We start from the raw sequence: 21,063 nt of genomic DNA on the forward strand, positions 1-21,063 counted from the left end.
CTCCATTGAAAGATGCCAACTCTAGCAACACAAGATTAGTGCTGCACTGAGTGCTGGTACAGACTATGAGAGTGGACCTACAACCTTGTGACACAGAGACACGTTGAGCTTCTAAACTGTTGCAATAAGCTAATATTAAGTCTGCAGCCATGTGTTAGGTTAGGGAATGCAGCAGCCACTCTGCAGCAATTATGTCACACGGAGGGTCAGAGGAAGAATTCTGAGCTAGTAGCCTCTGCTTGGATTTCCCTTCTAGTAGTTGTGACTAAACCAAAGTTGTTTAACTTTGGTGTTTGGCAGGGTCTTGCATCTCATGGGATTGTACTCCCCTGTCAAAAGATTATGTGTTTGGTCCTTGTTTTGTGCAGCATTATCTATGGTGAAATCATGATGAGTACAATGCAGATAAACCAAAACTCTGATAGTTTTCAGAGTTCTGCTGGCAGAATTGGAAATCTAGTAGATGGATGGCTGTGATGAACTGACTGGTAGATCGCTATTAGTTAAACTCATGGCGCACACGTCATATACTGTGCTAACCAAATGGAGCAGAGTTAGACCGTGCTAGAGTTTGAAATCACAGGCAAGCCACATTGAACATTGCAAAAGGGTCTCCCACACATGCTATGTGGGCATGCATCAAGAGGCATTTTTAATGTGAATGAAACCCAGATTTTGTTTTTAACCATCTTTTATCAGATCACTCTTTCAGGATGAAATACATAAGTGTGGAAGCAACAAAGGTGGCATGGAAAAGGTCCTGACACTTGTGATGGGAAGTGTCCAAGAAATCACGTTGCTTCTCAATGTCAGGATATGAACCACGCAGCATGAGGCTGAACAAAGTCAGTTGGATGCTTAAGCATTGATCCAGGCACCAGACAGAATTTATCAGGGTGGGGGCGGGGATGGCGCAGGAAACAAAGTGTTGGATGAATGGATGCTCACCTGCTCCCCACCCCTCCACCTCCCTCACTGGAGCTGCCTCGGTTATGCTGATTTTCCACCATTTCTTGCTGTACTGCAAAAACATGGTTGGCTGCATTGGCAACATGGTGGAGCCATCCAAAGGCAGCTCACCAAGTCAGAAAAATATTACTGAGCTTTTCCAGAGCCTACTCCCAAAGTTTTTTTTTTCCGATGCCTTTTTATCGCACAAGGTCAGACTGTTGTAAGATGTGGACAAATTGAAATATGAAGGTTTTTTTTCACATGTTTACAATATCACTGTGTTTTCATTTGAGTTTGTTTTGACATGGAGCACACAAAACAGGGTACACAGCGGCTTCCTTGACTGAGCACAAATTTAGGGGATGGTACCCTTATGTTTTTTTAACTGCAATTTTACTGCAAATGTATTTTAGCAAATAGCCTTAATACTCCTGAATTTCCTTTTTCTGATTGCTATTTAATTATTCCTGCTATATATTGCACATTTACTTTCATCTATATGGCAAGGCTGTTGGGTGACATTTGAACAGCTGTATGAGGCAGCTGTATCTGGAACCATGTTCTGACATAAATTATATCGAACCGGGGAGAAAGAATAGTGTTGTCTTATGTCATTAGTATTATTAGTCATGGGGAATGTTTGAAGAAGTATGTACTGTTCTCCCTGGAGAGAAGAAGACTGAGAGGAGATCTGATTGAGGTTTTCAAAATCAGAGTGATCTGGACAGAGTAATATAGGGCAAAGCTGTTTCTGCTTGAAAAAGAAACAAAAGTGAGAGGGCATAGATTTAAAGTAATGTGTAAATGAAGCAATTGTGGTGTGAGAATAAACCTTTTCACACAGCAAGTAGTTAGGGTATAGAATGCACTATCTGGAAGTGTGGGACAGGCAAGTTTAGCTAAGGCATTCAATAGGACATTCGATGTATTTTTGGATAGGAGTGATGGGCAGGGATATGGGGGAAAGGCAGGAGATTGGCATAAACTAATAGGGTGGGAATAGGAAGTAGAGCTGGTGTAGCCACCTTGGGACAAATGGCCTCCTGCACCATAATTCTGTGATTTGGTGATATATTAACACTTTGTAATTTGACAAGCTGAGTTACTTACAGTATTATTTTTATGCAAGGCTGCGACATGTTCCTCAAACAAATTAAATTCCCCTCTTGTGATTTATATTTTAATACTTGTGATGGGAATGTGATTTTTTTTTGTTCATTTGATTGTTTCAGCACTGTGAAATCCCTTATCTCACACTCTGTTACTGTTAAATTTGTTTCATTACCCAGACCGAGCTGGGGATTTCCATGTCAGCAGCCATTATTTCTGTGGCCAGTAAGTGCTTTAACATCCTTGTAGGTAGAACACATGTTCCTTATTTTTCCTTGGTTTGATTTTCCCATCAGACCTGATGTTTAGATCATCATTGTTGTTTGGCACTTGCTCAAAAGTATGATTGTCCAACTAAATTAATCCTGCATCAGTTTATGTGGTTGATGAACCTGATCCTAGAGCTGCAACTCCAACCATACATTTGGCACGTTTCTGGGAAGTGGAAGTGGTCCTCGGCCTTGAGGCTACTGGCATTCCTTTCTCTGGTCCCTTTTCCATACTTCCTCTTGCTAACGAGTGTACTCAAAGATTTGTATCTCTTCATGCAGATCAGTTTCTTCTGAATGAGGGTTTCTCAAATGTTGACATGTATGTTGCATTTCTTGAAGGAAGCATTCAGGGAGTCTTTGAAACACTTCTTTTGCCCTCCTCTCATTTGAGTGCAATCCTTTAGTTGGGTGAAGAAGATTTGCTTTGCCAATTGGAACCCAGTGGAATTGGTTTTTAAATAATCATAGCCTTGATGCTGGATTGGATTGTGTCAACTGATGGATTAATCCCACTTTTAAAATAAATCCTGAAGGAGGTGCATTTCAAAATTTACTGGAATGACATTGTGTGTGCAAGGATGAAATTATGTTAGCATGTATGAAGCACTGACTAATCAGTAGAAGACAGAGTTGGGATGAAGGGGACATTTTCAGGATGGCATCCAGTAAACAGAGTGGCACAGTGATAAGAGCTAAGGCCACAATTATTTGTAATATTTATTATTGACTTGGATGAGGGAAATTAATATGCTATAGTTAAGTTTGCAAATGACATAAAAATAGGTGAGAAGGGAAGTATTGATGATGCAAACAGCCTCTAGACGGTAAAAGATTGGTTAAGTGAATGGGCAAAATGTTGGCAGATGGGGTATAATTTGGGAAAATATGAGGTTATGCACTTTGGCTAGAAAGAAGGAGGAACTAAATGTTATTTATATGTTGAAAAACTGCAGAAAAGCAGCAGCAGAGATGAATTTGGAGGTTCTCATGCATGAATCACAAAAAGATAGTATAAAAGTGCAACTGGTAATAGGTAATAGACCTTTATTTGAAAGGGAATGGAGAATAAAAGTATTGTAGCCTTGCTAAAAAATATACATGACCCAGCTGGAATACTCATTGAATGGTGGAGTAGACCTGATGGGTGAAATGGCCTATAGCTGCTCTAATGTCTTATGGACAGATGTGAAAATGGGCAGCAAATAGTTTGGGGTCTATGTCTAATGGAGTGCGGAAGCTGTGACATTCTGGAGGTCAATGAGGGAACCTCAGAAGTTGAAGAGTCTTTATAATGATCAGGTGAATCATTGCAGCAGTAGAAGCCAGAAACCATGGCGCTGACTGCGAAAGGCAAGATTTGACACTTGCCTTGGGGGTGCTGAGGATGAGGCCAGGGGTTGTGTCATATCAATTTGAACCTGCGCTCTGGAGATTGGTGAACTTAATAGGAACTGACTGAGATTGTATCTCAATCTTGCATTACCAGATGTTCCACACTTCACAAAGTCTCTGTCAGTTGGCAGAAGTAGTAAAGATATTCTAATATTTTTCTGTCTAACTTTGAAAAAAAACAACCTAAAAAGCCATCTGCATAGAACACTACCAACACAGCTGGCCGTGGGCTGTGTCCAGTCATCACAGGAGAATTGCTCTGTCAAGTTATTCTTCATTAAAAGATAGTTGTCTGTCCAAATAATATTTTGTCAAGAGCAAAGAAAAAGAATACTGAGATTGGTATTATTATACAGTTGTTGAGTCAGTGTTGAGCAGTGAAAGGGGGTGTAAAGTCTACCTGAAAGTTAATGTTTTAATAACTTTCAGACTGTTCATGCAATTACCCTTGACTTTGCAGCAGGTTTGTTTTTGAGTGCCATGCGTGGTGATGGAGCTGTAATTTTAAATATCAGTAAATTTTCAAGTGTTCATGCCAATTTAAAAATAAGCTGAAGACCATGAAAACAGAAATGTCAACAAGCTCTCGAGAGTTTGAAAAGCCTTCTCTCTCCATCAGTTGCTAAAGTGGAAGGTCAGAAGAACTAAGGTGTGACAAACAGAAGTTAATGCAGTGGAAAACTGATAAAATAGGATGACAGCTGGAAGGTGAAACTGCGCGACACTGAACTCTCGTCTGGAACTGCTGAAGTGGAGAGTGTGGTACAAGGGGATTAGTAGGGGGACAACCCTATTTGCCATACTGTGGTGCCATATTTTAATACTGCACCATGTCTGGATATAATTGAACATTCTAATCATTTAATGTGCCAGTCCTGGGCTGCCAAGTAATCAACATGCCCTTATAGCATTCTCTACCTCTTTTCTTGACCTGGACCCTGTGAAGTCCATTCCCCACAATTGGTTGTGGTGGCATTGTCATCATATTGCTAGACCTAGTAATCAGGAGGCTGGGAGAAATAACCTTGAGATGTATTTCAAACCCACAATGGCAGTGAGAATTTTAAATTCAACCAGTTGAACAAAAGCTAGCACCAGAATCTACAATGTGGTCACAATTTACTTTTTTCTTTGTCTTTTCTTTCTTGGCCTGGTCTTTACGTGACTCCAAAAGCACAGAAATCAGTGTCTGTTGAGATAATGGGAACTGCAGATGCTGGAGAATCCGAGATAACAAGGTGTGGAGCTGGATGAACACAGCAGGCCAAGCAGCATCAGAGGAGCAGGAAGGCTGATGTTTTGGGCATGGACCCTTCATCCCCGAAACGTCAGCCTTCCTGCTCCTCAGATGCTGCTTGGCCTGCTGTGTTCATCCAGCTCCACACCTTGTTATCTCAGTGACTGCTGATATGGTCTTGCAAGCTTATGTTATATGCAAGAACATGATTCATCACCGCCTTTTCGAGCAGTTTAGTGATGGATTAGTAATAAAGGATACTCACAATATATGAGTATGATTTAAGACAGTCAATTCTGGATGTATTCCTAGAGATTGAATTATATGACATCCCATCTTCAATCACCTTCAACTGCCTGGCAAATATATCCTTGATGTGCACTGCATTGCTACACCAACTGTAGAGCAAACATTATTTTCCTTTCCTGGTTCTTGCTTGTGGTTATCTGCTAGAGACTGGCAACCTTTTGTGCAATTGTGAATGAATGCTCAACTAGCTTTGCCAGTCAGAACATGACACCATAGTGTGAGTAAAGCAGGTCTTGTACTGTACAACAAATGGGAATCCTCACAGCCCACTGTTAATCTCCTTAGACACAATGCAGATGCATCCAGTCTCAGATTTGTTCCACAGAAGACAAGAGCATTTAAGGAGATTTCAGCTCCCCACAAGCTGGGGAAGCTGGGTTGCAGAGTTCCAAAAGTTCTTTTGACTGGATGACACAAGGTGCTGGGAGGAAACACAATGCCTTTATCTTCTCAAAAAAAAGTCAATGTTGATGTCACCTAATATTTCAGCTTGCTATGATCTAGAGTTATCTACTGTTATCACAGCAGTTGTAGCATCTACAGGACTGAGGGCAGTACTTTTTCAAAAACAGATGGATGGACAACACAGTTCAGTTTACCAAAGAGGTGTGTAATGATAGAGAAATGATAGCTGCAACATGCGCTTGTGAAGTGTTTGCCAATTATGTTCTCGGCCCCCACTTTAGGAGGCAGATAGACGACAAACACTTAGTGACAATCTTGAATGCTAAGCAATGAGCAAAGATGTCTCCACAAGAACAGTGATTCATACTGAGGACGATGAAGTTTAATGCAACAACAAAGTGGGTGGAATTTTCCTCCCCCTAGATAAGGCCAGAGTGGTGGAGAGAGGGGAACTACTTAAGTAATTTTGCCATTGTGAGAAATTCACCCTCTTCTCACCATGAATACAGTTGACTTCTGGGTCAGAACGTCCACGGGTAACTTTCTCAACTTGTTAGCAGTCATGGGCCTTAAGTGGTCAATTAACTTGGGAGAGCTGTCTTACAAACTAGTCAGACCACAGGCTATCATATGGAATCTCTCAGAATCAGACTTTACAGACAATGTCATAGACACTGCCACTATCCTGGAATGGATCCTCTTCTACCAAGGTAGCATTAAAATTGGATACAGCTGGGAGGGATTTGGAAGGTAGTGTAACTACCTACAAGTTTTTTTGGCATCAGGTCCACCCTGGGCAAGGATTTCTTGTGTTGACTCCCACCTACTGTTTCCTTCCTCCACCTCTCAGCTGGTGAATCAGTACACGATCTGGATGAAGCACCAAGTGAGACAAGGGAACAGATTGTACTCTTTTCATCAGCAAGAGTGGCAGGCATAATAGCTTAACTGGGCATGTGGCAGGTGCTGAGGGAACTAACAAAGGAGAAAAAAATGCATGCCCTCATCCACAACGATCTACCTGTAGAGTTGCATCTGTCTGTGACAATATCGGTAGTAACAATGACTACATTGCTGTGTTGTTTGGCACTGCCACCATACCTAAACTAGAACAGACTTTGAACAGATCTAGACTGGCAACTCAAGACTGGGCATCCGTCAAGCATTGTGGGCCATTTGCAGCAGCAGAATTGTATTCAACACAGTCTGCAAAGCCATGGCCTGGCATATCCCCAACTCCACCATTACCATCAAGCCAGGGGATCAACTATGGTTCAATGGACAGTACATGAAGGCATGCCAGGGGAAGCAGCAGGCATTCCTGAAAACGAGATTTCAACCTGGTGAAGCTACCAAACACGACTACTTGTTGTCAAACATCATAAGCACCAAGGGATAGACGGGACTAAGTGATCTCCTAACTGACAGATCAAATCTAACCTTGGCCGGTGAAGAATGGTAATGGGCAACTAAACAACTCACCAAAGAAGGAGGGTCCACAAATATCTCCATCCTCAATGATAAGGGAGTCCTGTGCACGGATGCAAGAGGTAAGCCTGAAGCATTTGCAACAGTCATCAGTTACAAATGTTCAGAGGGTGATCTATCTTGGCCTCCTCTGGCCAGATGCCAATCTTCAGTGAACTCATATGAACCTGTGAATCTGGAGCAGTTTTAGGCCATTCAGCCCCTTCAGCTCTTTGATTCTATAAGATTTTGGCTGATCTGAAATTAATCTGAAATCCATATAACCCACAAACGCCTTGCTTAATTCAAATCTGTCTAGCTTTGCCATAAAGATATTTAGGGACTCTGCTTTACAAGAAGAGAGTTCCAAAGACTCATGACTCTCAGAGAAACAAACATTGCTTAACCTAATATTTAAAGGCTCACCTGATTTTAAGACAGCCAAACGGAGTGATTTCAAGAAATGGCTGAGGACACTCCAAAATGACCCAGAACTATGTGAATTCCTCATTGCAGGAAGACTGAGAACCTCACTTACTGCTGTGTCACACATAGTCATGCTGTGAGTGTAAGCTAATGACGCAGACAAAGTGAGGGAGAAAAATGATGAATATCATTTCATTCTGTGAGAAGTAGAACTATGATAAGTGAATATCAAAAAGATCACAACCGGCTAGAGCTCGAACCTAGAGCCCCTTTGGATCTGAGATCAAGCTCACTTTGGACAAACAGCTGAACCATTGAATTGCTGAATATCTACATTCCCGCCCCATGCTAACAGAAAATGTGATGGTGAGACAGATGCATGCTGTGACTGCAAAGGAAAATATTACCAAATCATGACATTCTGAAAAGGGCTATTATCTTGGATGATGGGAGTGTATCCAAGCGGTTGGTTTGGATTCAGTTAAATATCGTTAAGAGAAGACTCATCAACAGAAATTTGCTTAAATGAGGGTGTTTATTAAGTAATAACAATGATAGTAGTAAGAGTAAAATAATGAAAAGAAAGGAAAAACACAAGAAGTCTCACATCCTTCTGTCTGTCACGGTCCCCTTGATCGATGGTTAGGCTAGAGGCTGAGGTTGTTCCTGGCACCGTTTGCGATCCAGATCCAAGGTGAAGGGACAAAACTCTGTCTCTTGGACAGTGTAACAAACAGCCAGCACAGAGAACAACAAATACATAAAACAAGAAAACAAGGTGTGGAGCTGGATGAACACAGCAGGCCAAGCAGCATCTTAGAAGCTGACGTTTCGGGCCAAGACCCTTCATCAGAAATGGGGGAGGGGAAGAGGGTTCTGAAATAAATAGGGAGAGATGGGAAAGCAGATCAAAGATGGACAGAGGAGAAGATAGGTGGTGAGGAGGCAGACAAGTTAAAGAGGCGAGGATGGAGCCAGTAAAGGTGAGTGTAGGTGGGGAGGTAGAGAGGGGATAGGTCAGCCCAGGGAGGATGGACAGGCCAAGGGGGCGGGATGAGGTTAGTAGGTAGGAAATGGGGGTGCGGCTTGAGGTGGGAGGAGGGGATAGGTGAAAGGAAGAACAGGTTAGGGAGGCAGGGACAAGTTTGGCTGGTTTTGGGATATGGTGGGGGAGGCGAGATTTTGAACCATGTGAAATCCACATTGATACCATTGTGCTTCAGGGTTCCCAAGCGGAATATGAGTTGCTGTTCCTGCAACCTTCGGGTGGCATCATTGTGGCACTGCAGGAGGCCCATGATGGACATGGCATGTCTAAGGAATGGAAGGGGGAGTTGAAATGTTTTGCGACTGGGAGGCACAGCTGTTTATTGTGAAATGAGCACAGGTGTTCTGCAAAGCGGACGCCAAGCCTCCGCTTGGATTCCTTGATGTAGAGGAGACCACAACGGGTATAGCGGATACAGTATACCACATCAGTTGATGTGCAAGTGAACCTCTGCTTGATGTGAAAAATCTTCTTGGGGCCTGATGGGGGTGAGGGAGGAGGTGTGGTGGCAAGTGTAGCACTTCTTGCGGTTGCAGGGGAAGGTGCCGGGTGTGGTGGAGTTGGAGGGCAGTGTGGAGTGAACAAGGGAGTCACGGAGAGAGTGGTCTCTCTGGAAAGCAGACAAGGGTGGGGAGGGAAAAAATATCTTTGGTAGGGAGTTCCTGGACCAAGGGGGAGAAAATGGAGTCCAGATAGGTGGAGATGAGCTCTGTGGGGCAGGAGCAGGCGGAGACAATGGGTCGACCAGGGCAGGCAAAATTATGGATTTTGGGAAGGAGATAGAAGCGGACAGTGCGGGGTTGGGGAACAATGAGGTTGGAGGCTGTGAGTGGGAAGTCACCTGAGGTAATGAGGTTGTCGAAGGTTTGGTGCTCAGGGGGCCGGTTGGAAGAGGTGTTGGAGAGTTGGCGTCTGACCGCAGTAATGTGGAAGTCAGTGCAGCATACTACAACTGCGCTTCCCTTGTCTGCGGGTTTTATGGTGAGGTTGGGATTGGAGCGGAGGGCTGCATGTTCTGCGGGGGAGAGGTTGGAGTGGGTGAGAGGTGTGGAGAGGTTGAGGCGATTGACCATCCTCCCTGGACTGACATATCTCCTCCCTATCTCCCCACCTACACTCACCTTTACTGGCTCCATCCCTGCCTCTTTAACTTGTCTGTCTCCTCACCACCTATCTTCTCCTCTATCCATCTTCAATCCGCCTCCCCCTCTCTCCCTATTTATTTCAAAACCCCCTTCCCCTCCCCCTTTTCTGATAAAGGGCCAAGGCCCTAAATGTCAGCTTACCCGCTCCTAAGATGCTGCTTGGCCTGCTGTGTTCATCCAGCTCCGCACCTTGTTATCTCAGATTCTCCAGCATCTGCCGTTCCCATTATCCCTGATACACAAAACAAAACTGTTAGCTGGTACAGTAAAAGAACAGCTACAGTGAAACAAGCTGCAGGTGTCATCTTCAGCCCATAAAAGAATGTTTGAAGGATGCATTCAAGGTCTTGTAGCTTGTCAAGCCTAATAATTAACTTTTAGCCTTTTGGCCCATCCTGTACAGTCGTCTGATCATCCATGTCCATCTTTAAGAAATAAAAGATCACAATTGCCTCTGTCTCAACATTCCACTGGTTCCTAAATTAATTACTTTGGTCTCTATTATTTTCCCAGGTACTTTTTTGTGTGTGGGGAAATCTTTCCTTGCATCAGGAATTATTTAGTGTCTAATTAGCAATAAGACTAGTAGTGCTCACCAGTACGTATAGGTAGGAATAAACTTGAGGTAAAGGATTAGATGTTTGACTAAGTGGAGAAGCCCAAAATTTGCTGCCTGTGTTGGGCTGTTCTTCTGTTAGCTTTGTCAAAACAATATTGCACTTTGTTTTGGCTTATGTCTTGGATGGTGTGAAAATAAGGAATATATTTGACGTTACCATTAAAGATGATATGGCAGAACCATTAAAAAAATTCAAACAAATCCAATAGAGTTACCATGGGTAAGCGAGATAATAGGAACTGCAGATGCTAGACAATCCGCGATAACAAGGTGTGGAGCTGGATGAACAGAGCAGGCCAAGCAATATCTTAGGAGGAGGAAAGCTGAGGTTTTGGGCCTAGATGAAGGGTCTAGGCCCACAATGTAGGCTTTCCTGCTCCAAAGATGCTGCTTGGTCTGCTGTGCTCATCTAGTTCCACATCTTGTTATCTTTGAGTTAGCATGGGTTTTTGTTAATGGGAAATAATGCTAACCAATTTATTTGAAGAATTAATATATATAGTGGACAATTAGGAACTTATGGATGTACTGTACTTAGATTTCCAGAAGACATTTGATGCCACATCAAAGATTTTGTTGAAAATTAGGTTGATAATGTAGGGAGTATATATCAGTATGGAGTATAGATTGGCTAGGTAACCAGTAATAGAACAGACATAAACTGGTCTTTTCTAACTGGTGTGCTGCACAGTGAGTGCTGGGGCTTCGACTCTACATTTTATGTAAATACTTTTCACACTTAAATGGCCAGAGTTATAGTTGCAAAATTTTAAGACGGCAGAGCGATAGTTGGAAAAGTAAGTTGTGAAGCGAATGTAGGAGGCTACAAAAGATATAGCTGCGTGGGCAAAAAACAACTGGAAAATGTGAAAAGTCTTTTTTTTAAGAGTAACTCGTGACTTGATTGAGACATTTAAGATTTTGAGGGGTTTCTAAAGGTTTTCTGCGGAAGGGGTGTTTTCTTTGTCTGCAACAATCTAGAACTCAGCAATGAAAATCAAGGAGCGGTCCATCAAAAATGAGGAGAAATTCTTCACTTAGAGGACTAAAAGTCTTCGCAACCCTCTTGCTCAAGCGCCTGGAAGCTGAGTTTTTTCATGTTTTTTTAACGACAGAGATGGTTAGATTTTTGATCAGCAAGAGGGTGAAATGTGAATGGATGGAATGCTTGGAGTTGATGTTACAATCAGATCGAGTAACATTTTATTGAATGGTGGTAGGGGCAGGCCCTATTCAACATTTACCTCTTCAGCTAAGAGAATCTGTCGCTGTTAGTCAAAAGTTGTACACCCCTTTCCCTAAATTATCATAATGAGCACAGTTTGGATGCAAAACAGACTGAGCTAGCATTCTGAAGGTGCATCATCAACAACCCGAATCGTATGCTCCTGCTCTTAACACGCATGTCTGTGTGTACGTTTGTATGAAATTGCTATATTTGTGTGATAGATTAGGAAAAAAAAACTGAGCTCTGCACGGAAATTAAAACTGGTCTAATTCAGTTAAAATTGTGATCAGAGATAATGGGAACTGCAGATACTGGAGAATCCAAGATAATAAAATGTGAGGCTGGATGAACACAGCAGGCCGAGCAGCATCTCAGGAGCACAAAAGCTGACGTTTCGGGCCTAGACCCTTCATCAGAGAGGGGGATGGGGGGAGGGAACTGGAATAAATAGGGAGAGAGGGCGAGGCGGACCGAAGATGGAGAGTAAAGAAGATAGGTGGGGAGAGTATAGGTGGGGAGGTAGGGAGGGGATAGGTCAGTCCAGGGAAGACGGACAGGTCAAGGAGGTGGGATGAGGTTAGTAGGTAGATGGAGGTGCGGCTTGGGGTGGGAGGAAGGGATGGGTGAGAGGAAGAACCGGTTAGGGAGGCGGGGACGAGCTGGGTTGGTTTTCCCCTCCTCCCAGGCCCGAAACGTCAGCTTTTGTGCTCCCGAGATGCTGCTGGGCCTGCTGTGTTCATCCAGCTTCACTTGTACATGAACTGGATCATGTTTGTTATCCTAATTCAGTTAAAATTTTCTTTATAAATATAGAAAGTGTCACTGCCAAACAGTAGCTCTGTCATGGACAGTTAATGGCTACAAGCAATGTAATTCTATTCCTTCAGGTTTGCAGAGAATATTTAAAATGAAATTAAAATAAAATTTCCTTTTCCTTTCCGTCTGTTTTTTTTTCTCCTTCATCAAATCGTTCTTCCCTCTCTCGCTCTAATTCTTGCCTTGAACCTGGTTTAATATTAAACATTATTTTGTCCTTGCTTTTAATTTTGAAATGCTTCAATCATTTTTGGTTCAGAAAGAACATAATTAATTGCCCTGTTAGCTCAAGTCGCAAATACTCTGCTTCTTTCGCTGTGTCATTATCTGGTGGTACATTCATCAGCTTACTGCAAAGTAGTATTGCAATTAAACTGGCAAAGGCAGAGTTTAATTAATTGTTGTCTAATTAATATAATCACCCTTATATCGCTAATTATAGCTCATCATATCCTGAACTTGTCTTTCACACAGCATGGTGCCTTACCAGACTGTCATAGTTCGTGTTCAAGTAATGCTTCAAATCCACCCATTCTTTACTGTCTAACATCGTTCCTATTTCTGCAAAATTCCCCCTCACTCATTGTCTCTCAATGAGGAATAACACATGTTCCGAAACCGACATGTAAATGGCGTGTGTAAGATTACTTTGTAGTTCCCTAAATTTAAAGCTTAGAGTGCTGAGGCAGTTAGAATCAGAAGGACTGGGGGAGGAAAATAGACTTCTTACAGGAAGGTAGCGAATGGTTTCAGAAATACTGTCCCTGGTGATATTTATAATGTTGTTTTGGTAATATTTCTGATCGTGTCGGCATAGTACCAGAAATATTTTCATTGGGTTGTACAGAGGGTTCACTGCATGCAATGCTAAATGAAATGGAGATCCAGCGTCATGGACGTGGCCCTGTATGAATCAGGAGGAAAAGGACTACATTAGCAGTGAAAGCAGTGTACATTGCACAGGAGTCTGGAAAAAGAGAATTTTTTTGTATATTAGTATGACATAGCTGACCTAGTTTGTGACAAACATGGATTATGATCCAGCTCATGTACAAGGGAAAAAAATTGTGCAGTAACTCCGTGGGGAAGATTCTTGGTACCTAGAGGTTTGATGCGGAAAGGGCAGTTTATGTTCTTTACGAAGAACGGCCTTGCCTGATCAGTGTCAAAAACCTTTGAGCTTTTCTAGTATGGTTTCAAAGATTTGCTATCTGAAGCCAAGGTATTATCTAGCTGGAATCTGTGTCAGTAGCTTGAAGTAGTGCTGTGACATAAATAGAGCTGCACAGCTCGTCTTGCATTGGAAACTTTGGGCAAACTGTGATATGTATGTGGAGGCAGACCTAAAAGCAGAGGTATTTGTAATTCTCCTGTTCTGTTCAGCTCACATGCATGAGGACTACTTCTAGACCAGGAGGCCCTAGTTCAAGGTCCATTTGCTGCAGAGGTGTTTCATAACATCTTTGAACAGGTTGATTAGAAAATATCAAGTACATATGCATGAACAGGTCATAAGTCAAGTCAAGCCCAATCAGAGATACCCTCATCCTGTGAGTGAATTTAAAAAATAAGTCAAATCTTAGGGGACAGTTGGGCCAGCAAGTCTGTCTCATCCCCACCAGGACCTTCCAGGCTCATTTGCAAGCTAGTTAAAAGGCATCTCTGTCAGGTCCCCTGAGCACAGTCAATATCTATCACTTCATTTCAACTATTGATGTAGTACCACTGACACCTCACTCACTTATACGGGGTTCACGCTGAAATCATAAAAGGAGCATCAAAGTCAGCGTCTCTTGCATTTTTCAGCTCACTGACCTTACATCACAACTAGGAGAATATACACATTTGATCATTTCGTTTGGAATGAGGGCACAACCACTAAAGATGGCTGTGGGTTGAATTGGTTTGCGTATTGGTTTTGCAAAACTTACCTTTCCAAACTTTTTAACATCAAACTTGCCCTATACAGCATTCCTGTACCTAGTAACACAAATGGACCATGACGGCCCTGGGATTGACATCTCATTCTGTATCTATCAATGCAACTGTAGTCATCATGTATCCATGTTAATGTCTCTTAGTTTTCTTTCTGCAGGAGAGGAAGGTGCACAATAACTGTGAATGTGCCCAGATAAGGTAGTTGTCTGGGATGATGCATGGCATATGGCATTTTGGAGGAGCAGGCAGCTGAGTTGGCAGGAGAGCAAAGGGAATGTGCTGAAGTGGAAATTGGCTATCTGAGCTGTCCAGTGAGAAAACCTCCAATCTCATACTGACCGGTTCCTATCAAGCATTTTAACGGATCCTTGGGGTAAGGATCCTTGTTGTTCTATGCAGTATCTGGAGCCTGTTACCAAACCAAGATAGGAGCAAGGCGAGCACTAGCCTCCAGGCCCACCTCTGCCAGCCCCTTGCACCACATCTCTGAAGAGGAACAGCCATGTACCTCAGAGGATGCAGTGATAATGTCTTCCTCTCCACCCTCCACCAATACAGAAATATTAAACTCAGTCGGTTTTGTAGCGTAGGCTTGAGGACACATACTGGTGAGCGTAGCACTGACAGGGGCCTGCAGTCAGTGCAGGAAGAAATGACTCAGGTCTCTGATACTCAAGAAAACTGCTGGAGAACAGGGCCCTGCAGAGCCTGGACAGCTGGTGAGCCTATGGACTTGGCCATTAATGAAGTGATGGATTTGGAGAACATAATACTAGCATGTTAACTTGCTGTCAGGAAATTGAATTTGAGACTCCAGCCCAGCTAGTTCTCCTGCCTACTTTTGTAAAAGTTCTGGGCAAGCCCACGGGCCTATGCCTGTCATGTTAGAATTTGGGTAAATAGACAGCATAACAGTGAGTCAAACATACATTAAGATGAAGGTTGTGCTGGGTCAAAATCCTGGAACTCCTTCCCTAACAGCATTGTGGGTCTACCTAAATCATGGACTTCAACAGCTCAATAAGTTAATCACCAGTACCACTTTCTCAAAGGCAATTAGGGATGGGCAATAAATGCCCACCTGGCCAATGATGCCCCTATCCCCTGAGTGTATAAAAAATAAACTCTTTAGGTACCAAATATTAGCTTTATTTCTCTACATTCCCTCAGCGTGGTGGATCTCAATGTTTCCTCTGTCTGCTTAGAAAATGTATACATTTCATAATTGGACATTCCATCATGGTAGTTATTAGCCAAATTTTCAGAAGATTTACAATGGCTAGACATGAGAAAACTTGGAAATGGATTTTACTGGTCCCTAGGAGACAGACTGGAAGGTGAATCAGCCAATAAAATAGCAAGGAATCGATTTTGAATCGGCTCCCGATAAGGTCCCACCAATGGTTGAGTGCCATTATGGTGGCAGTCCAGTATTCTAATGGTGGCAGTTGAGGGGATAGGCTGGCTGCTTCATGGAGATGGGGGCAGTCAAAGGACCTTATTGTGAGCCAGTTTTCAGTGCTAACAGGATTTAGCTGAGGATGGATAGCTTCCTGGCACATGAAGGGCAGGAGGTTGTTAATTTAATGGAAGTGGCCCATCCGGAGTATCATGGGGTCAAAGCCTTACAAAGCAAAGGAGAAATGTGGACAAGGAAGGCAACACCTATGGTATCACTGACCTCCCAGCTGGGGCATCCCCTCTGACCTTCAGTCAGGTGGAATTTTAACTTATCTGCCTGTGATCCTGAGCTTACGTTCACACTTCCCCCAGCGACACTTCATAGGCTTCAGACTCAGTCAGGCAGTCACTTGTAGTAAAGTTGAACATGTCTTGCTACTGACAAAGACTGTCTCAACACCGACTTTCATCCCAAATATGGGATCCTCACTCAGCTGATAAAATTCAGCATGTGTCATGTGTGTAATCTGCTGTAACTTTGCCCTCCAGATGTTGTGCTATTGAAAGAGAAAAACCTCTGCTTCTTACCAGCCACAGATTTGACTTGTTCCAATGTGTACCTGACTAGTCACTTGTTAACACATTGCATCATAGAGTCATAGAGCTGGACAGCATGAAAACAGACCTTTCGGTCCAACTCATCCATGCTGACCAGATATCTTAAACAAATCTAGTCCCATCTGCCAGCATTTGGCCCATATGCTGCTAAACCCTTCATATTCATATACCCATCCAGATGCTTTTTAAATATTGTAATTGAACCAACCACCACCACTTCCTCTGGCAGCTCCTTCCATACACACACCACCCTATGCATGAAAAAGTTGCCACTTAGGCCCCTTTTATATCTTTCCCCTCTCATCTTAAACCTATGCCTGCTAGTTTTGGACTCCCTGTACCCTGGGGAAAAGACCTTGCCTATTCACCCTGTCCATGCCCCTCATAATTTTATAAACCTCTATAAGGTCATCCCTCAGTCTCCGACACTCCATGGGAAATAGCCCCAGCCCATTCAGCTTTTCCCTTTAGCTCAAACCCTCCAACCCTGACAACATATTTGTAAATCTTCTCCGAACCCTTTCAAGTTTCACAGCATCTTTCCTATAGCAGAGAGACCAGAATTGTAGGCTGTATTCCACAAATGGCCTAACTAATGTCCTGTACAGCTGCAACATGACCTCCCAACTCCTATACTCAATGCACTGACCAATAAAGGCAAGCATTGCATGTTCCAGTCACTCCAAATCATCTGCTTAAGATTTCAGCCAGTTGTTTGATTTCAATTCAATTCTAACTTCGAAATTTAACAAAATTCCAAAGTTCTTAGTGGCCAGTCAACCACAAACCATTGTAAACGTGCTTGGCTAAAACCATGCATCTGGAGGATTGGTAAAATTGGGAGGGCCACGTGCTGGTTATAAGAAGGTCGAGTGTATGTGAAATGCATTTTAGAGGGAAGTAACCATTATTCTACCCAACTAACCAGAATATAAATGCAGACTCCAATTTAATAGCACAGTCCTGGAAATGGCATGTTCTTTTGCTCATGCCCTACGAGTTTCATTTGTCAATTTTAATTGTTTGCTTTACATCTCCAGGAGACTTCTGCGCTCCTTTAGTTCGAGGATCATATTTATCTCCACTGCCACTTCTCTTCACCCGACCATTTTCAGCCTCATCGTTAGCTCTCGAGGAGCTAGGCTTTGGAAGCTTCTCGCTAAACCCTTCCACCACGTTCTCTCTCACTTCCTATTAGAGCATCTTTAAAGCCCTCCTCTTTGACAAAGCTTTTGATCACTTAAAATCAACTCCTTGCACTCAGTTTCATTATTTTTTATTGTCTGCTTCCATATCTGGGAGATGGTTGGGATGTTATCATTACTTTAAAGACAAATATAAATGCAAGCTGTTCTTCTAAGTAGAGTACTGACTGTTCATGCCAAAACAAAATACTTTGAACTGTACATTCATTCCGATGAAGGACTGAAGCACCCACATCTTTTTGTCCATTTACAGCAAGTTTATTTTTACATCAGCTTCCAACTCATTCATCTCTTGAAACCCGTTTACAAATAAATTCTACTGAAACAACCCCCCTTTTAACTATCTGCTCAAACATGGCATTGCTGAAAATATTAATAGTTCTCGATACTGTGTAGAATCTAGCTCTTAACCACCAGCATCGGTTAAATATTATGCAACGCTCACGTTACAGAGGGGTCACAAAATAATGTGCATCGTGCAAAATAATTCCAGTTCAATAAAGCTGCGGGAAAAGAGAGTGGTCATTTTAAAAACGGCAGATCACGCAAAAGACCGAGCAATGTTTCGGCTGAAGGGGAGTTTGATATCTTTTGGAATCAAGAATAAGAGGTTTATTGCCGTATATTCTTGTTCTAACTACGTGGCCTTCTTTTGATATTGTGTATGCAAATTGTCTGTCTCTGGTGGCGATGGTGCTTGTGGGTTGAAACTGACTGGAGCGCATGTTTTTGCATGTTTCCGAATGATTGCTGTTTGACATGTTCAGCTTCTATCCTGAGATTGGGCATTGCCTGGTAGAGTGACTCATTTGTTCATTGGGTGATCAACATCAAATAAGATGCCCACCTCCCCCTCCACCCACCCCTAGTAATGTTCAAGTTTCAGAGCTAGCAGTTTGTTTGTACAAGGTGTCGGGAAAGGAAGGGAGAGTGATGATTTCTTTGCTGGGTCTCTCTAAATTCTCCTTCCCCTTCCTGGAGACTCAAGTCGCTTTCACGGACACCAGCAATCCTCCAGAATCCAGCCCCGATCGCTGTTCCTGTGTGCGTGCGGAGTCAGTCACAGCTCACGCACGGAGATATCAGGGCGAAGGTACGCTCCCGCATCAACTGGAACACGAACAAAACTCCGCTATTTCAGTTTCTCCCTTTAGATGTCACCAGATTGAAAAAAAAATAGGTACTGCACCTATTCAACAGTACATCATATAGTTCGGCCTGAATGTTAGTCGGGTTGAAATATCTGTCAGTCACTTAATCCTGTTCTATGTTTCATAGGTGACTCTATAGAGTGATTTCACGGAGAAGTGAGAGGGATCCATTGTGAAAGGTACCGTTTAGTGTTAATCTTCTATTTCAAATGTCATATTTTTCATCTGAGCTGTTTGGGTTGGGAGCGGCGTCATGGCAGGCCAGCTCTTGCAAAGAGCTATCAGAAAACCAATGAGCCGAATAGCCTCTTTCTGTTCCTGAGTCTATGACTGTCACCATTTAAACTGGCATAGCACTGACATCCTGTACGTGTCTGTGTATGTGTGTCTGTGTCTGTGTGGGTCCCAGTTAAAATTGATGGTGTTACTCTGAAAAAAACATAATTCAGAATGAAGAAGTTTGAGGATAACCCACTGAGAATGGCTTGTGGAGAATGTTTTACATACCTGCACCTACTTGACTTGCAAATAGACCATCCCACAATCTAATACAAACTTTCTATGTTTTATTTAACGAAACACACAAGTCAAAATGGAGGTGGAAGTCAGGAAAAGTCTTCTATCATGCCAGTAACGTAAATTCAAAAGTCCTCCACATAAATTGAAAGAAAGATTGCGTTTCACACAAAACCCCTTTTTCTCTGTTGACGTTTTCAGTCGTGATCTGTTGAACTTTAATTGATAGGTTCATGACAAATAATGAGAGCTGTCTATTAAAGACAAACCTGAAATTATATCACATCTTGCTGGCTTCATAATCTCTCAGAGAGCTTTACAGCCAATGGATTGTTTTTGAAGTGTGGTCAGTTTACTTATGCAGCAGAAACTGCAGTCAATTTGCACACAGCATGGCCCCAACAAATAGTTTTGACAATCATATTTTTTCCCTTTTGTTGGAGAATACATATTACCCAGGATTTTTCATTCAGTTATACACCTCACTCAATCTTCATTTTCAAAAATGGACAAGGTCATTAATAGATCACCATCTCGCTATCACTTCTGCCACTTCTCAAGATTAAAATTAGCCTCATTCTAAGTATGGCGAAAAATAAAGTCATAATTATAAAGTCTAGAAGTTATAAACCATTGCCATACTGTAACCCATGACTAAACAAGGTTCAGGGCTGACAGATGAAGCATATTAAAAACATTGTTCAGTTTGTACAAATTCCTTTATTACTTTTGCATATTACGGTCCCATTTAAAATGACTGGGGCAATGATTCCATCACAATAACCAGAAGTGATCCAGTTAGGGCTTGGGCTTACACATTGACCATTCAACCAACATTAAACTTTCTTTGTCTCCTGGCTCTTAGTGTCTTTTGTGACCCATGGTCAGGCAGTGTTTGAAAGTGCAGTACTGTTCATTTGTCATTAGTTAGCAATCTGACTTAGCCCCCAAGGATGGTAGGTATGAGACAAAATGCCACATTGGGGTGGTGTGAAATAGACTGCCACATTGTCTGGGCTGAGAAAAGGGAGATCTGTTGTGCTGTAGCAAATACTAGCTGAATCTAGTGAAATGTGCTCCATTCCCCAACGATCACAACCTTGCTGTATATAGCACAGAATCACAGAACCTCAGCACAGAAGAAGGTCATTTAACCAATTGTACCTTTGCCAGCTCTTGAATAGAATTTTAAAATTAATTATGTTTCACTGCTCTTCCCGTTGCTCTGTCATTTCTTGACCTTCCGAATTTGTCCAGTTTCGATTTAAATATTACCATTGAGTTTTGATTCATTATCAGCTCAAGCAGTGAATTCTAGATTAGAACAAACCTACACAATAAACCTTGCATTTTCTTTAAATCATTGTCCTGTGATTACTCACGGTCCTTCTAATGGAAACAATTTCTCTCTACCCACCCCACCAAAACCCTAGATAACTTTTAGCACCCATGTTAAATCTCTCCTGCATTCTAACATCACCACTAAGTGTGCACTTTGCACTGTTATGCTAAAGTGAAGACAGTGGAAACAAACACATTCGGAAGTTTTGGTAACTGGGTACTCTTTGACTATTTGAGAGATGGTTAGTGTGAAAACTACAATACCTTGAGGAAACAGCTGCATTCAGTTTTGTCCCTGTCCTCGATATTGGTATCTTATACTGCAGACTGTGTTTCATAGTTAATCTCAAACAAAATCAGTTTCAAGGAGTTAACCACCAGTATATGTGACCAACTCTCAATGTTCGCAGGAAGAAACTAGAAATGCTTAATTTATCATTAGCTACTAAACATCTCAGCTTAGCAAAC

The 21,063-nt window shown here is 42.4% G+C and overlaps 1 protein-coding gene across 10 annotated transcripts in view; it reads left to right on the plus strand.

The window, feature by feature from the left end:
* Positions 1-21,063, plus strand: part of LOC125458829 (probable G-protein coupled receptor 174) — a 76,441-nt gene that overhangs the window by 34,762 nt on the left and 20,616 nt on the right. For 5 of the 10 annotated variants that reach the window (XM_048544543.1, XM_059651288.1, XM_048544547.1 and 2 more), the window contains one exon: positions 18,866-18,917. The exons of 2 other annotated variants lie outside the window; for them this stretch is intronic. The gene's annotated coding sequence lies outside the window, so the exon portion shown is untranslated. Of the gene's footprint in view, positions 1-18,467; positions 18,768-18,865; positions 18,918-21,063 lie in introns of those variants that run through there. 3 more of the 10 variants (XM_059651289.1, XM_048544542.2, XM_048544546.2) reach the window with 1 other exon arrangement.

This window comes from Stegostoma tigrinum, chromosome 15 (genome assembly GCF_030684315.1).
Source record: "Stegostoma tigrinum isolate sSteTig4 chromosome 15, sSteTig4.hap1, whole genome shotgun sequence".
NCBI classification, from domain to species: domain Eukaryota; kingdom Metazoa; phylum Chordata; class Chondrichthyes; order Orectolobiformes; family Stegostomatidae; genus Stegostoma; species Stegostoma tigrinum.